The 15,713-nt window shown below is 42.5% G+C and overlaps 1 long non-coding RNA gene across 1 annotated transcript in view; it reads left to right on the forward strand.

Annotated features, from left to right (window-relative positions):
- The window catches only part of LOC118670596, a 471,897-nt gene that overhangs the window by 395,773 nt on the left and 60,411 nt on the right, over positions 1-15,713 (forward strand). The window contains exon 4 of the long non-coding RNA XR_004972399.1: positions 12,852-12,917. This is a non-coding gene — a long non-coding RNA (uncharacterized LOC118670596). The remainder of the gene's footprint in view (positions 1-12,851; positions 12,918-15,713) is intronic.

Here is a 15,713-nt window from a genome sequence, read left to right on the forward strand (position 1 = left end):
TCCTTATGCCACTTGGGAACTGTAAATTCAAACCCCATAACCTCAAGTCATATAGCCTTACGTTGTTTATTTTTAGTTTATTAATTATTTGTTTTTAATCTTCACATGAGGAGATATTTATTGACTTGAGAGAGAGAGAAGCGGGGAAGAGAGAGAGAGAGAAACATCGATGTGAGAGGGAAACTTCAATTGGTTGTCTCTCATACACAACCCAACCAGGGGCCAGCCTAGGTATGTAACCCTGACTGGAATTGAACCTGTGGCCTTTTGGTGCATGGGACGATGTCCAACCAACTGAGCCACACAGGCCAGAGTGAGTTTCTTCTTAATTTGGGTATTTAATTGAGCTTTAATCTTTGGTCATGTTGTTAAAAGTGTGTCAGGTGTGCTAGAATTATAGAGACAATAATGCTCACTTTTGGTAATATTGCTACAGCCATGTGATCTGCCACACCACTTGCACACATCACAATGTCATATTTTCTAATTTTGGAAGAGAAAGAGCAATTTAAGTTAACAGGTTTCAGGGTAGAGAACTAAAGGTAAGGAGTAAAAGGTTAATACCATATTAAGACTAAAGATTTGAATGAGGCAGCTCTTCTGAGGAGATCTGAAAAACCACTTCCCATCACAAATGCAAGGAGCTCAGGTTGCACTCTAAAGTGTTAATGGTTCATCAGATCTTCCACTCTGTGGGCCTCACCCAAGTTAATTGTTCAGCTGCTTCAAAGTCATCTCTTCTAAAGAGAAGGGGGAAATGGAAGTGTCTCGTAAATGCTTCTGGTTTGGGAAACGGAAATGAGGCCAGGTGACTAGGGGTGGGAGTGTCAGGGCCCAGAATAGACCTGCAACTTTCTCCTTTTGGTTTCTCCCACAGTGACCCTGGCCGCCATTCCATATGACCTCTGTTCAAAGGCATGAGAAATGACTGGAAGGAAGGTGAGGGGATGGTACCATGTAGCCTTGAGAAGAGACTGGAAAAAGATGTGATAGATGCCGTCTCATAGCTGTATGTGCTGGAGTAGAAATAGACTTTATCGGGGGTGCTCCAAAGACTCACCGTGTGTGCCATGGGTAGTAAGACATTATTTAGTGAACACTTGCTCTGTACCAGGCACTGTGCTCATGAAGGAAATGCGAGTGGAAATTTAGTACAATGAATATTACACGCCCAGTGTGCAAAGGTATTTTATTTTCATTATCACAATTTTCACAGCACTGCAAGGCTGCATTACCTCATGTCCCTCAGAACTACCTTCAATTGCTTCCCAGTTGCTAGAAAGCAGAATTTCACTCAATATGGGAGGCTCTGTGATTTAATTGACAACAAAAAGACTTTGTAGCTACATAAACCTAGGTTTACTTCCCAACTGTGCACTTACTAACTCTGTTACTATGACCAACTTAAGTCAAATTCTCTTAGACTTAATCTTTTCACACATAAAACGGGGCAATAATAGGTGACTCATAGGAATAAAATGAGTTGTATTTACATAAAGCATATTTGAAGTCAACATTTATTGAGCACTTTTTTTGTGCCAGACGTGCTGAACTATTTATAAACATTTTAGTTAATCCTCACAACATCCCCTTTAAAGTGCAAAGAATTCTAATTTCTTTTAAAGAAGTTCAGGCTCATAAAGATTCATTTTTTGCCCCAGGCCATATGACTACTAAGTGTCCTGGTTGGTATTCCAAGTCCACCTGCTTTCCTCCGCCAGCTGTGTTCCAAACTGGGTTGAAGGGCTAAGGAAAGTCTGATAAAGGGTGGTTAATACTTACCATCTTCAGAGGTTGAGAAGAATGTTGATTTTGAAGTGGTTCCTGCATTGCGAAAGAGGTTAGAGGGGGTAGTTTCTGAAGTCTTCCACCTCTGAATCTTATTTCTATGAAATAGATTTCCCAAACCACTAGGTAAAAAATAAACATGTGTTGCCCACATTTGGCCTCACACGAGTCATAACCACAGTTTCCTGCGTCGTCCATGACGGACACCTACTTCTGCTCCGTCTTCATGAAAAGCAGGCATCGTGGTCCCCTCTCAGACCTTGTTCCTTAGACTTCTGCTCTTTGGATTTGTTTGGACCTCATTTCATTGACTCACTCACCATTAATCTCTATCCACACTTTAATATCACCTTCGGGAAAATTCCACCACCTCAACACTCATGCCCAGTCTCTCCTCAGCTAGAGGTCCTCACTGGCTCTGGCCACTTGCACTTCTACTTCCAAACCTTCATCCCTGAGGTCCAATGAACTTGGTCTCATTTGCTCGCATTTCTTGACCATTCAGCCATCTTCAAATCCCTCATTGATATCACTTGGGAAGGAGGGGCTGAAAACCAAAAATGCGGAGCCATCCCAAACCCTACCTCCATTCAAGACCCGTCCCAGAAAACCCTCCTCACCACGAAATCACTCCCCTTCTGGTCCACAGGCTCCCCTGACAGCATGTGCGCCTAGAAGCTATACTATCAGGCTTATATTATAGGTGTCCTGCCTAGTATTTCTGTCAGACTTGATTTGGCTTCAGAAGAAACAAAGGTCTGTGAACATAAGTGATTGACAGATAAAAAGAAAAAGCAGGCGGTCTCCCTTCACACGGGGGATTCAGGAGAAGAGCTGGGAGGGACATTGGAAATGTTCTCTCTAAACTATTCCTCTTAGAGTGGCAGAAAGAGAAGTACACTTGTCTGAGTATCTCACTCTTCATATCCTATTTATTTTGCTTTTCTCTCTCTCTCTCTCTCTCTCTCTCTCTCTCTCTCTCTCTCTCTCTCACACACACACATACACTATTGCTTAAATTATTCCATCAAAAAATTCACTTGGATAAATAAACCTCAGGTCTTAAAAATGCGACTATTTCATGGAGGATTAAACTGTACACAGACTTTTTTTTTAATTAGATGGATTTTCTCATTAGAGCGCAACACAGTGGAAAGAAAGGAAACTTTTGAGTTTACCTGAGTGGTTTGAAATGACTTTCTTATTCATTCACTGCCTGACCTTGAGTGACTTATTTTAGGTCTTGGAGTCTTATTTTTCTCTCCTTAAGAGGGAGCGTTATCTGTTCCTCACAGGACTGTTGAGAGGATGAAACAAGTCTCTGAAAGTCCCTGTCCTCTGGGTGGCACATAGTAGGGTCTTCATCCAACATGAGTGTCTTTCTCTGAACAGAGTGAGGCTCAGGAACTCCGAAGCAAGAGGGCTTGGTAAGGCTGTGGTGAGGTGAAGTGAAGTAAACAGGCAAGACACCAAGAAACCCTCAACAACAGACCCACATTCGGGCTAACCACACCCAAGTTCAGAGTAACATACAAGACACCGAAAGGAATGAAAACATAACCTGATCTCCAGGTGATGGAAGTATTTCTAGAATCCAAAATAGTAGGATTTCTAGGCTTCTCACCATGGGAAGGTCTCCCTCTTGGGGTGTGGAATACACCTGCCAAGGCCCCTGCCAGCTTTGCAGAGCTAGGCTCTGTGGGGTGAGCAGGACATAGGGACTGTCACTTAGGCTGAAGCAGCAGGAGCCCAGTTGCCTCTTGTGGAGCCTGGGAATCCTGGCCAGTGCCTCAGGGAGGGCCTTGGCAGCTTTGGCCACAGTGATCTGAGTATGGGTGAACCATGATATCTAGTTCCAGTAAAACCCACAGAATGTTCTGAGCTTGTGACTAAGCCTGAGTTAAATAAACAACCCTCACCACCTACCTCATGAAGGATTGTGATGTGTGGTGTAGCCTCATATCTCTTTTCTAAAAAAAAAAAAGAAAGAAAAAGAAAAAATGAAAGTGTTAAGAGGCTATACTTTTCAGTTTTCAACATCCTTTGAACAGTTGCATGTTTGGCCTCTAACTCATGCCTGTCATTGTGTTAGTCTGTCAGATGGGACGTCATGGACCGTGTCCTCAGAAGCCTGGGTCTCCTCAGGATCACCGTCAGGATAAGGCTGGAACTGAGTAGACTGTGCCTGCCTGCTACTCCCTGGTCAACCCGGAGAGCTTCCCTTTCATCTTTGTCATTTTATTGGCCTTATAATATTTGATTGAAAAGGCAAAAATGTTTCAAAGTCCTGCACTTATTTAAAGTTTGGAAACAGAATCCAGAGCAATGATATTGTGAAGTGGATGATGGGCATGTTCCTTAGATCTAAAGGGAGAGAGAAAATCAGAAACAGCTGATATTTATTGTTTATTGCGTAGCAAATATTTTTTTCAATTAGTCCTCACATGAAATGAGTACTGTTATTAGCCCCATTTTAGAGAGGAGGAAACTGAGGTCCTGAGAATTTCAGTAAAGTTGATCAAGTCAGATGATCAATAAATGGTTCAGCTGGTGTTAAATCCTAGGAGGATTGATATCAGAGGGTAGGCGTGTAACCGCCACACTATGCTGACTCCTCCCCCAAACCTCCCTTTGTGACCAACAGGTCCTTCTCCCAGTTTCCCACCGCCATCCTGGATGTTCCCATATTCAGCCTCTGTTCAGATGTTCCCTCCTCATGGGGGCCTTGCCTGACTGCCCCATCCAAAAGAAAGTCAGTTCACTGCTTCCTTTACTTTCTGAGCTTTTATCCCACAGTGACCAATGTTGCCTATGTATTTGTGTATCTCGAGGAGCTGTGGCCCTCAGCTCCTGGAGATCAGGGGCTTTGTAAGCTTCTAGAACAGTGGTTCTCAACCTGTGGGTCGAGGCCCCTTTGGGGGTTGAACAACCCTTTCACAGGGGTTGCCTAAGACTATCGGGAAACACATATATAATTACATATTGTTTTTGTGATTAATCACTATGCTTTAATTATGTTCAATTTGTAATAATGAAAATACATCCTGCATATCAGGTATTTACATTACGATTCATAACAGTAGTAAAATTACAGTTATGAAGTAGCAATGAAAATAATTTTATGGTTGGGGGTCACCACAACATGAGGAACTGTATTAAAGGGTCGCAGCATTAGGAAGGTTGAGAACCACTGTTCTAGAACATCTCTCATAACCAGTTAGTAAAAGGTCCTGTGGAAATAAGTGTGTAAGGGAGTACAAGAGTTGAGCAAGAAAAGATCTGGACTGAGAAAGATCAACATGGGATAAGGTGCCAAACCTAGGGTCAGACTGTTCAATTTGAATCACAGATGTGTTATCAATTAGCTTGTGACCAGAGCGAGTTTTCTTTTTCTCATTCATTCAGCCTCACAGTACTGTTGTGAAAATTAAATGAGATAGTAGACATTAATAGCTTTTTACTGCTTTCTTAATACATTTTTTCCCCTAGAACTGATCCTGGAAACATAGCAAAGCACATAATAAGCACTCAATAAATATATGGTAGGTCATGGAATACTGGATCATAGTTAATAATTAGAGAAGCCATGTTGTGTTATGGAAAAACAATGAAAAAAGAGTAAGAGGACCAGCAACTAGACCTAATTCTGCCTATAACTAGTTGTGTGTCCTTGGATCGATGGCCTTGCCTCTTAGATCCATGTTTCCTCCCTGGTAAAACAAGAAGTTTGGACAGGATCATGTAGAAATTGCCTTTCATCTCTGAAATCTATGACATTGAAAAGATCCCACAGTTGATTTGATTTCCCTTGGATTTCTAGTAGCAAACCAACTCATCCTGATTGTTGTCAGGAAGCTGGAATGATCCATTATGTTTCTATTTGCTTCCTGGGTTCCAGTTCAAATAAAAATTCTTCATACTATTCACAGAGAATAATGGTGGGCACCTTGACGCTGATATTTACAATGGACAATTAATTCACTCTCTTATCTGGGTCTCTGAGGGTCGTTCTGGATTAGTGAGCCTCTTGACCAGGCTGAAGGAATTCCATTACCCCTTGTACTTGTCCTCAATGAATGAGAAATGAATGAGATGTATGGAGGTTGTCTTGGAGACTTCTGTTTCAAGTCCACCTTGGAGAATTGGGTGTTTTTGGTCCTGTTCCATGGGAAGGGTCATTGTTTCTGTTGACAGGTTGATTTATTTCAAGAGGCTGCTGCCAAGGATTTTGTAGTCTTAGAAAGTTAAATTGGTGACCTGATGTGGAAGTTCTGTGTCCTTAACCACCATTTCCTCAGCCATCATTTTCAAAAGAAAATGTTTTACCTTTGTCCTGTATTCTAAAAACTACATAGTCAAAATGATTTCTGAGAATTGAACAGAGTAGTCACTTTTTGGTGAATGTGTGTCCTATGGCTGGTGGACTAGCAAACGAATGCATCTCACTTGTAATATATGGATTATCTGAAACCTCCGTATGTCTTGCCTTTTGTGTGACATTTTTTTTAACAAAATGAACAATATATAGAACTTTTTGGTTTTCAAATTGTTTCACATATATTATTTGATCTTCATAAAAGTTGCATGGAACTAGTAGTGCTGCAACCCCATTTTTCATATGTGGAAGTTGAGTCTTAGAATGCCTTTACAACTAACCTAAACACAAGGACTTAAGCCTGGATTTTCTGATTCAGCTTCTTGGCTCAGAGCTGAAGGAGAGCAAAGGAGATTGGAAAAGAGTCTTGGCAGAAATTCCTTTGTGGAGCAAAACAAGAGATGGTACTGTTTACAACATCCTCCCAAGTTTCTCACCCCCACAGGGGACAGAAAATCTCTAGGAAAGGAGGAAGGACTTAGTAACCAGCAGCCTGCTTGCATAAGTACCAATAAAGTAAGAGCTGAGCTGTTCCTGGCGCCATGCAGATTCAACAGGATTACAGAGGTGGGAAGTCAAGAGGCGGGGAGAGAGACTGAAGACACCTGCTAAGGACTCAGCTGGACTTAGGTTGAAAACCCAGCTAGGCCATCTGACAGCTGTGTGATCTTAGAAAAAGATTTCCTCTCTCTGTACTTCACTCTCTTAAAGGATAAATAAGAACAGCTTCCTCATAAGTTCATTGTAAGAATTAAGTACAGTAAATCATCGATTTTGCAGACCTCCATTTAACGGCCTTCAGGCTTAATGGACAACATTTCCGGTCCTTATGTGATATATGAAATTTAACACCCTGTTAATTTTAAAATGCTTTTTCACCAAGACTTGATTATAATTAAATTAACAGGTATTTGTTTTGTTATTAATTCACTGTTATTTTTAACAAATTTTAGCAAATAAGTCATATGTTGGAAAAAGACACTGGAATAATTTTGCCAACATAAATATTACATATCTACAACTATAGTCTACATATTATATAATGGACTTTTGGCTCTGACACCCCCTCGCTCGAATTTGTCCATTATATGGAGGTTTTACTGTACACTAATGCTGTGAAAGAGTAGGGTAGAATCCCTGGATGGAAACAGTAGCTACACTTGTGTGTGACTGTGAAAAAATTATTATGCCTCATTGGACTGCAATTTCTTTATGTATAAAGCTAGAGGCCTGGTGCACAATTCGTGCACCAGTGGGGTCCCTCGGTCTGGCCTGTGAGGATCAGGCCGAAACCGGCTCTCTGACATCCCCCAAGGAGTCCCAGATTGTGAGAGGGTGGTTCTTGGGTGACACGCCCTGAAATCGGGCTCCCTCCTCTCTAGTTCTGGGTGCATCACCCGAGAACTGCAGCTGCCAAGTCACCACAGCTTGGCAGCTTCTGCGTTGAGTGTCTGCCTCCTGGTGGTCATTGCACGTCATAGCTGCTGGTTGGAGCATCTGCCTCCTGGTGGTCATTGCATGTCATAGCTACTGGTCAGACGGTCAAATGGTCAAATGGTTGCTTAGGCTTTTATATATATAGATAAGGTGATTGGACTAGATGTATCATAATTTGTTTTTCAAGTGCTATACAGTATTTTATTAATGACTGTATTCCATGGAATATAGAGAGATGGGGTTATTAAGGATTTATAGGGTGCCATGTCAATGACATATGTTCAGGTGGGTAGCAGGGCCTTGTAAGTGGCTGTGGTTGATAATAAGAATAATATTTTTAAAAGCTATTTTTATTGGGAACCTGCTAAAATATATATTATCTCATTAATTCCTCATGAAAATCCTATGGAGCAGGTAATACCAGCTCATTTTACATAGGCAGGGAGATTAAAGCTCAAATAGGTTAACTGACTTGTTCAAAGCCACCCAGATCGTCCAGGGTGAATCAAACTGTTCCATCTGACCTGGCTCTCATGCCTTTTGCACTATCCTGTGCTGGTTCCATTCATTAAAATCATTGTTTAATCTCTATATGACCTTCCTTTCCCTTATCCCACGGTGACTTCTCTTTCTATGTGCATCCCTCTACCTATAATAACAATATAATCCATAGTTAAATCAATGCACTCTCTGCTGCATTGTGTGTTTTTGTAAGTCTGTGATCTATTATTATCTACTTAAATCTGTGTATTGCATAATTCAGCATTTTAATATTCGCTTTGAAAAGTGTTTTGAGTCACTTCCCTGCAAAGGTGCTGTATTAAATTACATTCATTATTCTTCCTAAATGTAGACAAGTCATGGTTCAGGTGAACTAGAAAGTAACTCCCATTATCCTCAGCACATTCCATCACATTCGTTATTCTCTGTGACATTTATCAACACGGCATTTAGACCTTTTAAAGAAAGGGGGGGAAATCACTTCAAATTCCAAGGCATTGAACTAACACTGAGCCAAGTTCTGCAGGTGAAAAAGTCACTTCCTTGCTACAAGTGACAAGCTGCCTTTTGGAGCACAATGAGAAGTTGAAAAGCAACATGCCAGGAACCGGGGGAAGTGAAGTACTAACCCGATCTGCTGCAACTTGTTGCATCTTGCTCATGACTGCTCATGCTATTCTTAATAACAGCCCAGTCAGTGGGGCTCAGTTGGCCCTTGCACCAAGAGGTTGCTGGTTTGATTCCTGATCGGGCCACATCCCTGGCTTTCGGGCTCATCCCCAGTAGGATTTGTACTGATTTTGCTAGGGACGGTGGCTTAAACAACAGAAAGTTAGTGTCTCGCAATTCTGGAGTCCAGAAGTTCAAAATCAAGGTGTTAGCAGTGTTGGTTCCTTCTGAGGGCTGGGAGGGAAGGATCTGTTCCAGGGTTCTCTCCTTGAGAAGTAAATGGCTATCTTCTCCCCATATCTCCTCATCTTGTCTTCCATCTGTCCACGTCTCCATGTCCAAATTTCCTCTTTTTATACAGAAACTGGTGATATTGAATTAGAGACCCACCCTTATCCAGTATGACTTCATCTTAACTAGTTGCATCTGCCATGACCCTATTTCCAAAAAAAGATTACATTCTGAGGTATTAGGGGTTAGGGCTGCAGCATATGAGTTTTGATGAAACAATTCCACCAACAACAATATTCTTCCATTTCAAAAACTTTATTAAAGCCAAGTTCAGTAACCCACATTCATACTCACATCAACTTCTTACCTCCTGTTCCTGCTGTCTGGAATCTTTAACTCTCTACTTTATAACCTGTCTGTTTGTTTATTGTCTTTCTCACAATCTTCAGTCCTTGAATGAACACAACATAACAGAATAGTTGTAAAATACAAAGGGTATGAGAAAATGCTTTGTAAATTATCAGTTCTTATAAGAGTTTTAAATTGCCCTTTATTAACATTCCCTCAACATGAGCTCCTAGTTAGCACATGTCCCCTGGTGTTTCAGATCTTAGAGAAACTCCGTCGGTGCAGGATGGATTAAAGGAAGGAGACAGTGGTTGGGAGGCCATTGTGGTGTTGCGAATTCAGAAGGATGTGAGGTGGAATGAGGGACCCACAGAAGGGATGCCAGGAAAGAAAAGTGAGACACGCCCCTGAGAGATGGTTGCACAGATTTGGGGACTCATTGGATATTGCCAGGCACAGAAGTCATGGGGAGAAAAGCAGATATTGATTTTTTTTTTTCTGTATCCAATACAATGATGCATGTAAGTTTTGTTTTATTTTATTTCGTTGTTTTCCTACACTGCTACTGGCTCCCTATTTACTGCCAAACAAAGGCAAACTCTTCAGCTAACACCCTTCCTGACCTTGCCCCTGTCTGCTCTCCATTTTCCCATCATATCCTTATTCACATCTTACCAAACCCCTTGGAGCTGAGCTTCTTACCTTTGTTTCTTCCTGTTACATCTGATGTCTTATCTTGCAAAGTCCTTCCCCGGTGGACACCTGGCTCGTTCCCAAACCAACACTGAAAGACAGAAGCCGTGTTGGCCTCCCTCTGGAGACACACATGCTTTCATGCTCCTTTCATATCTTGCTGATCCTATCATCATTCTTCTCACAGGGGACCACAAGCATTTCTGATTGTGTGTCCCCCTCATGCAATCATACACTTGAAGACAGTAATATGTTAGATTCATCTTCGTATCTCCATTCTGAGCAGAATGTCTTGTCCTTGAATGCGGAAGTATGTGTTACATAAATAAATTAATGTAGACACAGACTAAATCAGATGCTGGGTGATGCATTCCACCCCCATCGGAGGGATCTTTCTGACACAGGAAAGCTGGTGTAGGAATTCTTTGAGGTCTATATTCCTGATTATCTTTTTAGATTCTCAGAAAAACATGTATTGCTCAGATGTGCCCTCCTTCATGATAATGTTTGACTATTGATTTAATTACCAGATACCTGCACCCTGTAGCTCAGGTTCAAGAATACCTACACCGGAAGCTCATGGTGTTCTCTGGTGGCCACTATGTCCACACCAGCACTGATAGAAGAGGCCCCTGGTGTAGGAGAGACTGGTTATTCATAAAACAAGCTCCTGCCTAGCTAATGTTACACCTTGCACCTGTGACAAGGAGAGAACATTATGAGATGTTCAAAATTAAATAATTAAGTTGCAGAGGCCAGGGAATGAGAGATAGACTACTAGCCTGGTAATGGCTGCTGAACAGTTAACAAAAGATTTCTCACATCCTTGTTTTGCCCATTGGATTTTCGGATTAATTTTCAGGTGGCTATTTCCACAGATTATTTTAGCCAGGCACCATCTAACTCCAGGACCCTCTGCTTGTTTACCTGCCGGCTCCTCAGGCTACTCCCTAGGCCAATCTAAGGAGCAGACATTTCTTTATTTGGGCTCCGCTATCCCAGAGCTGAGCCTCCCCCACCCCTCTGCCTATAGCTCACGTAAATTCTTTCAGACTGCTTCTTTCTTCTCCCTCCCCACATCTGATGTGTAAAAACTCTTGCAAAACTCTGCAGTGGTGGACTTGCTATCTTTCCTGCCTAACCTTGTGGCCGGTGGTTTAGACTCCATGCCCCAAGACAGGTCTTTTGGTTAGCATTTTGGGCTCAATAAAATCTTACGAAAAGACTTTCAGCCATGGAAGTTAAGAAATTGTAGTTTCACACGTGTCTGAAGCTACTAAACTTCAACAAATGCCCCATAAATTAGCTTTTTTCCCACCCAGTTAGGACATTCCTATTTAAATTAGGATAGGAATTCACTAATTCACCAGCAAGTTTCCATTTTTTAGGAGGACTCTAACACTAGTATTTGGGTGACTGTAATCAAGGCAAATTGCAGTCCTAGCTGGTTTGGCTCAGTGACTAGAGCAGGGGTGGGCAAACTTTTTGACTCGAGGGCCACAATGGGTTCTTAAACTGGACCGGAGGGCCGGAACAAAAGCATGGATGGAGTGTTTGTGTGAACTAATATAAATTCAAAGTAAACATCATTCCATAAAAGGGTACGGTCTTTTTTTTTTTTTTTTAGTTTTATTCATTTCAAACGGGCCGGATCCGGCCCACGGGCCGTAGTTTGCCCACGGCTGGACTAGAGCATCAGCCTGTGGACTGACGGGTCCCAGGTTTGATTCTGGTCAAGGGCACATGCCTGGGTCCCTGGTGGGGGGTGTGCAGGAGGCAGCCAATCAATGATTCTCTCTCATCATTGATGTTTCTCCCTTTCTCTTTGAAATCAATAAAAGTATTTTTTTTTTAAAAAAAAGAAGGCAATGTGCAGCAACAATTATTATTATTATTATTATTGAGACAGAAATAAAATTCAAAACTGGGCAATACTAATTAATGACTTTTGGACCTTGGGCAAGTTATTCAAAATCTCAGGTACCTCACCTGTGAATTAGAGGTAATAATAACTGACCTTACCGTAGTTGGTAATGATTAAAAATTATGCCACCCACATGATAGGCCATAGCTCTGTGTTTCCTAATGGGAGTGCGATTGATGTTTGGGGTGGGGAAAACTCCCTTAGGTGCAAGTCCATTGCCTACATTGTAAGACAGTAAACATCTGTGGAAGCTGACCTCTAAATGCCAGGACTGCCCCCACCCCCAGTCATCGAAGCAGCTGAAAATGCCCCCAACCCTCCCCCACATACACATTGCAAAAGCCATAATGAAATAAAACTTATCAAGTGTTACTACACGCTAGAGAATGTTCCGAGAACTGTGTTTGATTCATCTCATCTAATCCTCATAAAAACTTTATGATGCTCTGCAAGATTAAATACATTGCTAGTTATATAACTGAAGAGTGGAGGGTCTGGGTTTGTAGGCTTGTGAGGTTAGTGTCTGAGTCATCCTGACTGGAAGCATAGTAGGTACTCAGTAAATATGCTCTTCCTTTCTTCCCAGTTTGGTTTCAGCTCCAGTGCCTTTGGCGTTATAACTCCTGAGAGATCCATAAACAGACTTTGTCTCCACATGTGTCTCAGGGACTCCAGATGAACAGCCTTCATTGGTCCAAGCCCAATCTTGACAAAACTGAAGACATCTTTTTTTTTTTTTTTTCTAGTGAAGGATATCTCCATGCCAAATTTGTCTTGCTGTAACATGGCATAGCCCACTACGGGTTTTCCCTGGGGATCAATAAATATTAGGCCATCCATTTTTTTTTTCTTTCACTTAATTCTTCTCCTCCTTTCTTTTCTCAGGGCCCTGTGCTGTGGGAGCACCTCTCACCTGGCCGATTTTTGTTACCGCTGCATGACGCTTGGGAGGTAAGTGTTCTGCACCCATTTCCAGTGTCAGGAAGGGAGTGTTCCCCCCACATCCAAGTCATTCTCCAACTGGGTGTCCTACCATTCAACTCAGTTCTGGCACTATATACCTGGAGATAGGGTCAGATTCCACAGGCTGAGGGTACTTACACAGAGAGTGCTTTGTTCCAGATGAGCCCCTCGGAGATGGGAGTGCCCCGTGTTTGCATTTGTCTGTGAGAAGGTAAGTAATTTTCTGAAGGGGGAAGCTGGGTCCTCTAGGATTGTGTGGGGACCAAAAAGCAGAAGAGTACAGTACAGCCAACCTCGATCTCCATTAATAGAGAGACAATAGGTCTGTTAACATTTTTCCAAACAAATGGCTTGGGGAAGGTTTTAAAATCCATGTAGGGAGACTTGTACCTGCCAGTCAGGGCTTCCTGAACTGAGAAGTCAACAGATCCATAAAAGTTATCCCTCTCTAGAATGGAGACCCAGACACATCCTGCCTTTCCTGGCAATAATGATAGGACTCACTGTTCTCAATAGGACAGACATTCAGAATCAGTTGCCAGGCATGGATTTTCTCCTTCCTTCAGCCATCCCTGCATGATTAGCCCTAGTGCATGTCCTAGGCACCATGAATAGCTTCCCCCCTGAACCTGTCAACCCCCTGAACATTTGTATCTTTGCACATATTTACAAAGGGATGATTAATGGCTACAGAGCTGAGCAAAGTTGTGTGGCCTTAGGCAAGATGCTTCTGTAAGGTGGCTCCATTTTGCTTGTCTGCGATATGAGGTTGGTCTAGGGTCGTAGACCTCTTTTATTATTTTTTTTTTTATTAAATCTTTATTGTTCAGATTATTACATTTGTTCCTCTTTTTTCCCCCCATAACTCCCCTCCTCCCAGTTCCCGCCCCACCCTCCGCCCTCACTCCCCACCCCTGTCCTCATCCATAGGTGCACGATTTTTGTCCAGTCTCTTCCCGCATCTCCCACACCCCTTTCCCCACCAAGACTAGTCAGTCCATTCCCTTTCTATGTCCCTGATTCTATTATGATCACCAGATTATTTATTCACTTGATTCTTAGATTCACTTGTTGATAGATGCATGTTTGTTGTGCATAATTTGTATCTTTACCTTTTTCTTCTTCTTCCTCTTCTTAAAGGATACCTTTCAGCATTTCATATAATAATGGTTTGGTGGTGATGAACTCCTTTAGCTTTTCCTTATCTGTGAAGCTCTTTATCTGACCTTCAGTTCTGAATGATAGCTTTGCTGGATAAAGTAATCTTGGTTGTAGGTTCTTGGTATTCATCACTTTGAATATTTCTTGCCACTCCCTTCTGGCCTGCAAAGTTTCTGTTGAGAAATCAGCTGACAGTCGTATGGGTATTCCCTTGTAGGTAACTGAGTTTCTTTCTCTTGCTGCTTTTAAGATTCTCTCTTTGTCTTTTGCTCTTGGCATTTTAATTATGATGTGTCTTGGTGTGGTCCTCTTTGGATTCCTTTTGTTTGGGGTTCTCTGCGCTTCCTGGACCTGTAAGTCTATTTCTTTCACCAGGTGGGGGAAGTTTTCTGTCATTATTTCTTCAAATAGGTTTTCAATATCTTGGTCTCTCTCATCTTCTGGCACCCCTATAATTCTGATGTTGGTACGCTTGAAGCTGTCCCAGAGGCTCCTTACACTATCTTTGTATTTTCGGATTCTTTTTTCATTTTGCTTTTCTGGTTGGGTGTTTTTTGCTTCTTCGCATTTCAAATCTTTACCTTGATTCTTGTGCTCCTCTGGTCTGCTGTTGGGAGTCTGTATAGTATTTGTTCTTTCAGTCCGTGTATGCTTAATTTCTAGTTGGTTCTTTATCATAACATCGAGGGTCTCATTAGATTTCTTGAGGATCTCACTACATTTATCGGTGGCTTCTAGACCGTTCTTAAGAGACCTTAAAAGTGTGGTTCTGAGCTCAATATCCTCCATTGACAGTTTTGTCCTGTTTCTTTGTCTCCGCATTTTTTATGCTTTCTTGGTGCACCCCCTAGTGGTCTTTGTGCGCAGTCTTGTTGTAGTTAAGCCTTGATTGTTGTCGGCAGTACCAGGGGTGATTTGACCTCCAGGCTAACTGGCTGTGAGAGTCCGCTGTGTCTGCAGTGGAAGAGCTTCTGTGTTGGATCTCTAGGGCGGTGCTAATCTAGCGTTTGCCTGAGGCTATCCGGCAAATGGCTCTGTGCAGGGCTTGGGCGGGGCGTGTCCCCGGGGATCTACAGGGCGGGCTGGAGCGAGCAGTTATGACTGCTCTCAGTTCCATCCCTAGGGGCTCTGCCTCACAGAGTCCCAGCAACCGCTGCAAACCTCGGAGAGAAAGCTGCCTTCGAGTTCCGACCGAAGCCAGACAGTCCCGCTTCTCCCGTTTGAGTCTGGGTCCCTAGAGACTCGCCCGGATCTGGAGCTCAGAGTCTGAAACTCCCTCCGAATTGAAAACAACAACTGCGCCCTCCACCTCCAGCCCGCTCTGCGTGCACTCCGCACCTGAGTATTTCACTTCAGCACTGCGCCTCCTCTGAGTCTGGGTATGATATTCTCTTTCTTCCTAGTTGTAGAATTTCCACTCAGCCAGCCTTCCTGTGGTTCTGGATGATGTCCGTTCCATTGTTTAGTTGTTTTTTGAAGTGGTTGTTCGAGGCAGCAATCTCCGGCGTTAACCTATGCCGCCATCTTGGTTTCTCGTCCTCCGTAGACCTCTTTTAACTCTGACATTAAAGGGTTTCAAAAATGGTTCCTGAGGAGACAAAAAGGCATGATATTGCTCATGAG

This window comes from Myotis myotis, unplaced genomic scaffold (assembly GCF_014108235.1).
Source record: "Myotis myotis isolate mMyoMyo1 unplaced genomic scaffold, mMyoMyo1.p scaffold_m19_p_16, whole genome shotgun sequence".
Classification (NCBI taxonomy): Eukaryota; Metazoa; Chordata; class Mammalia; order Chiroptera; family Vespertilionidae; genus Myotis; species Myotis myotis.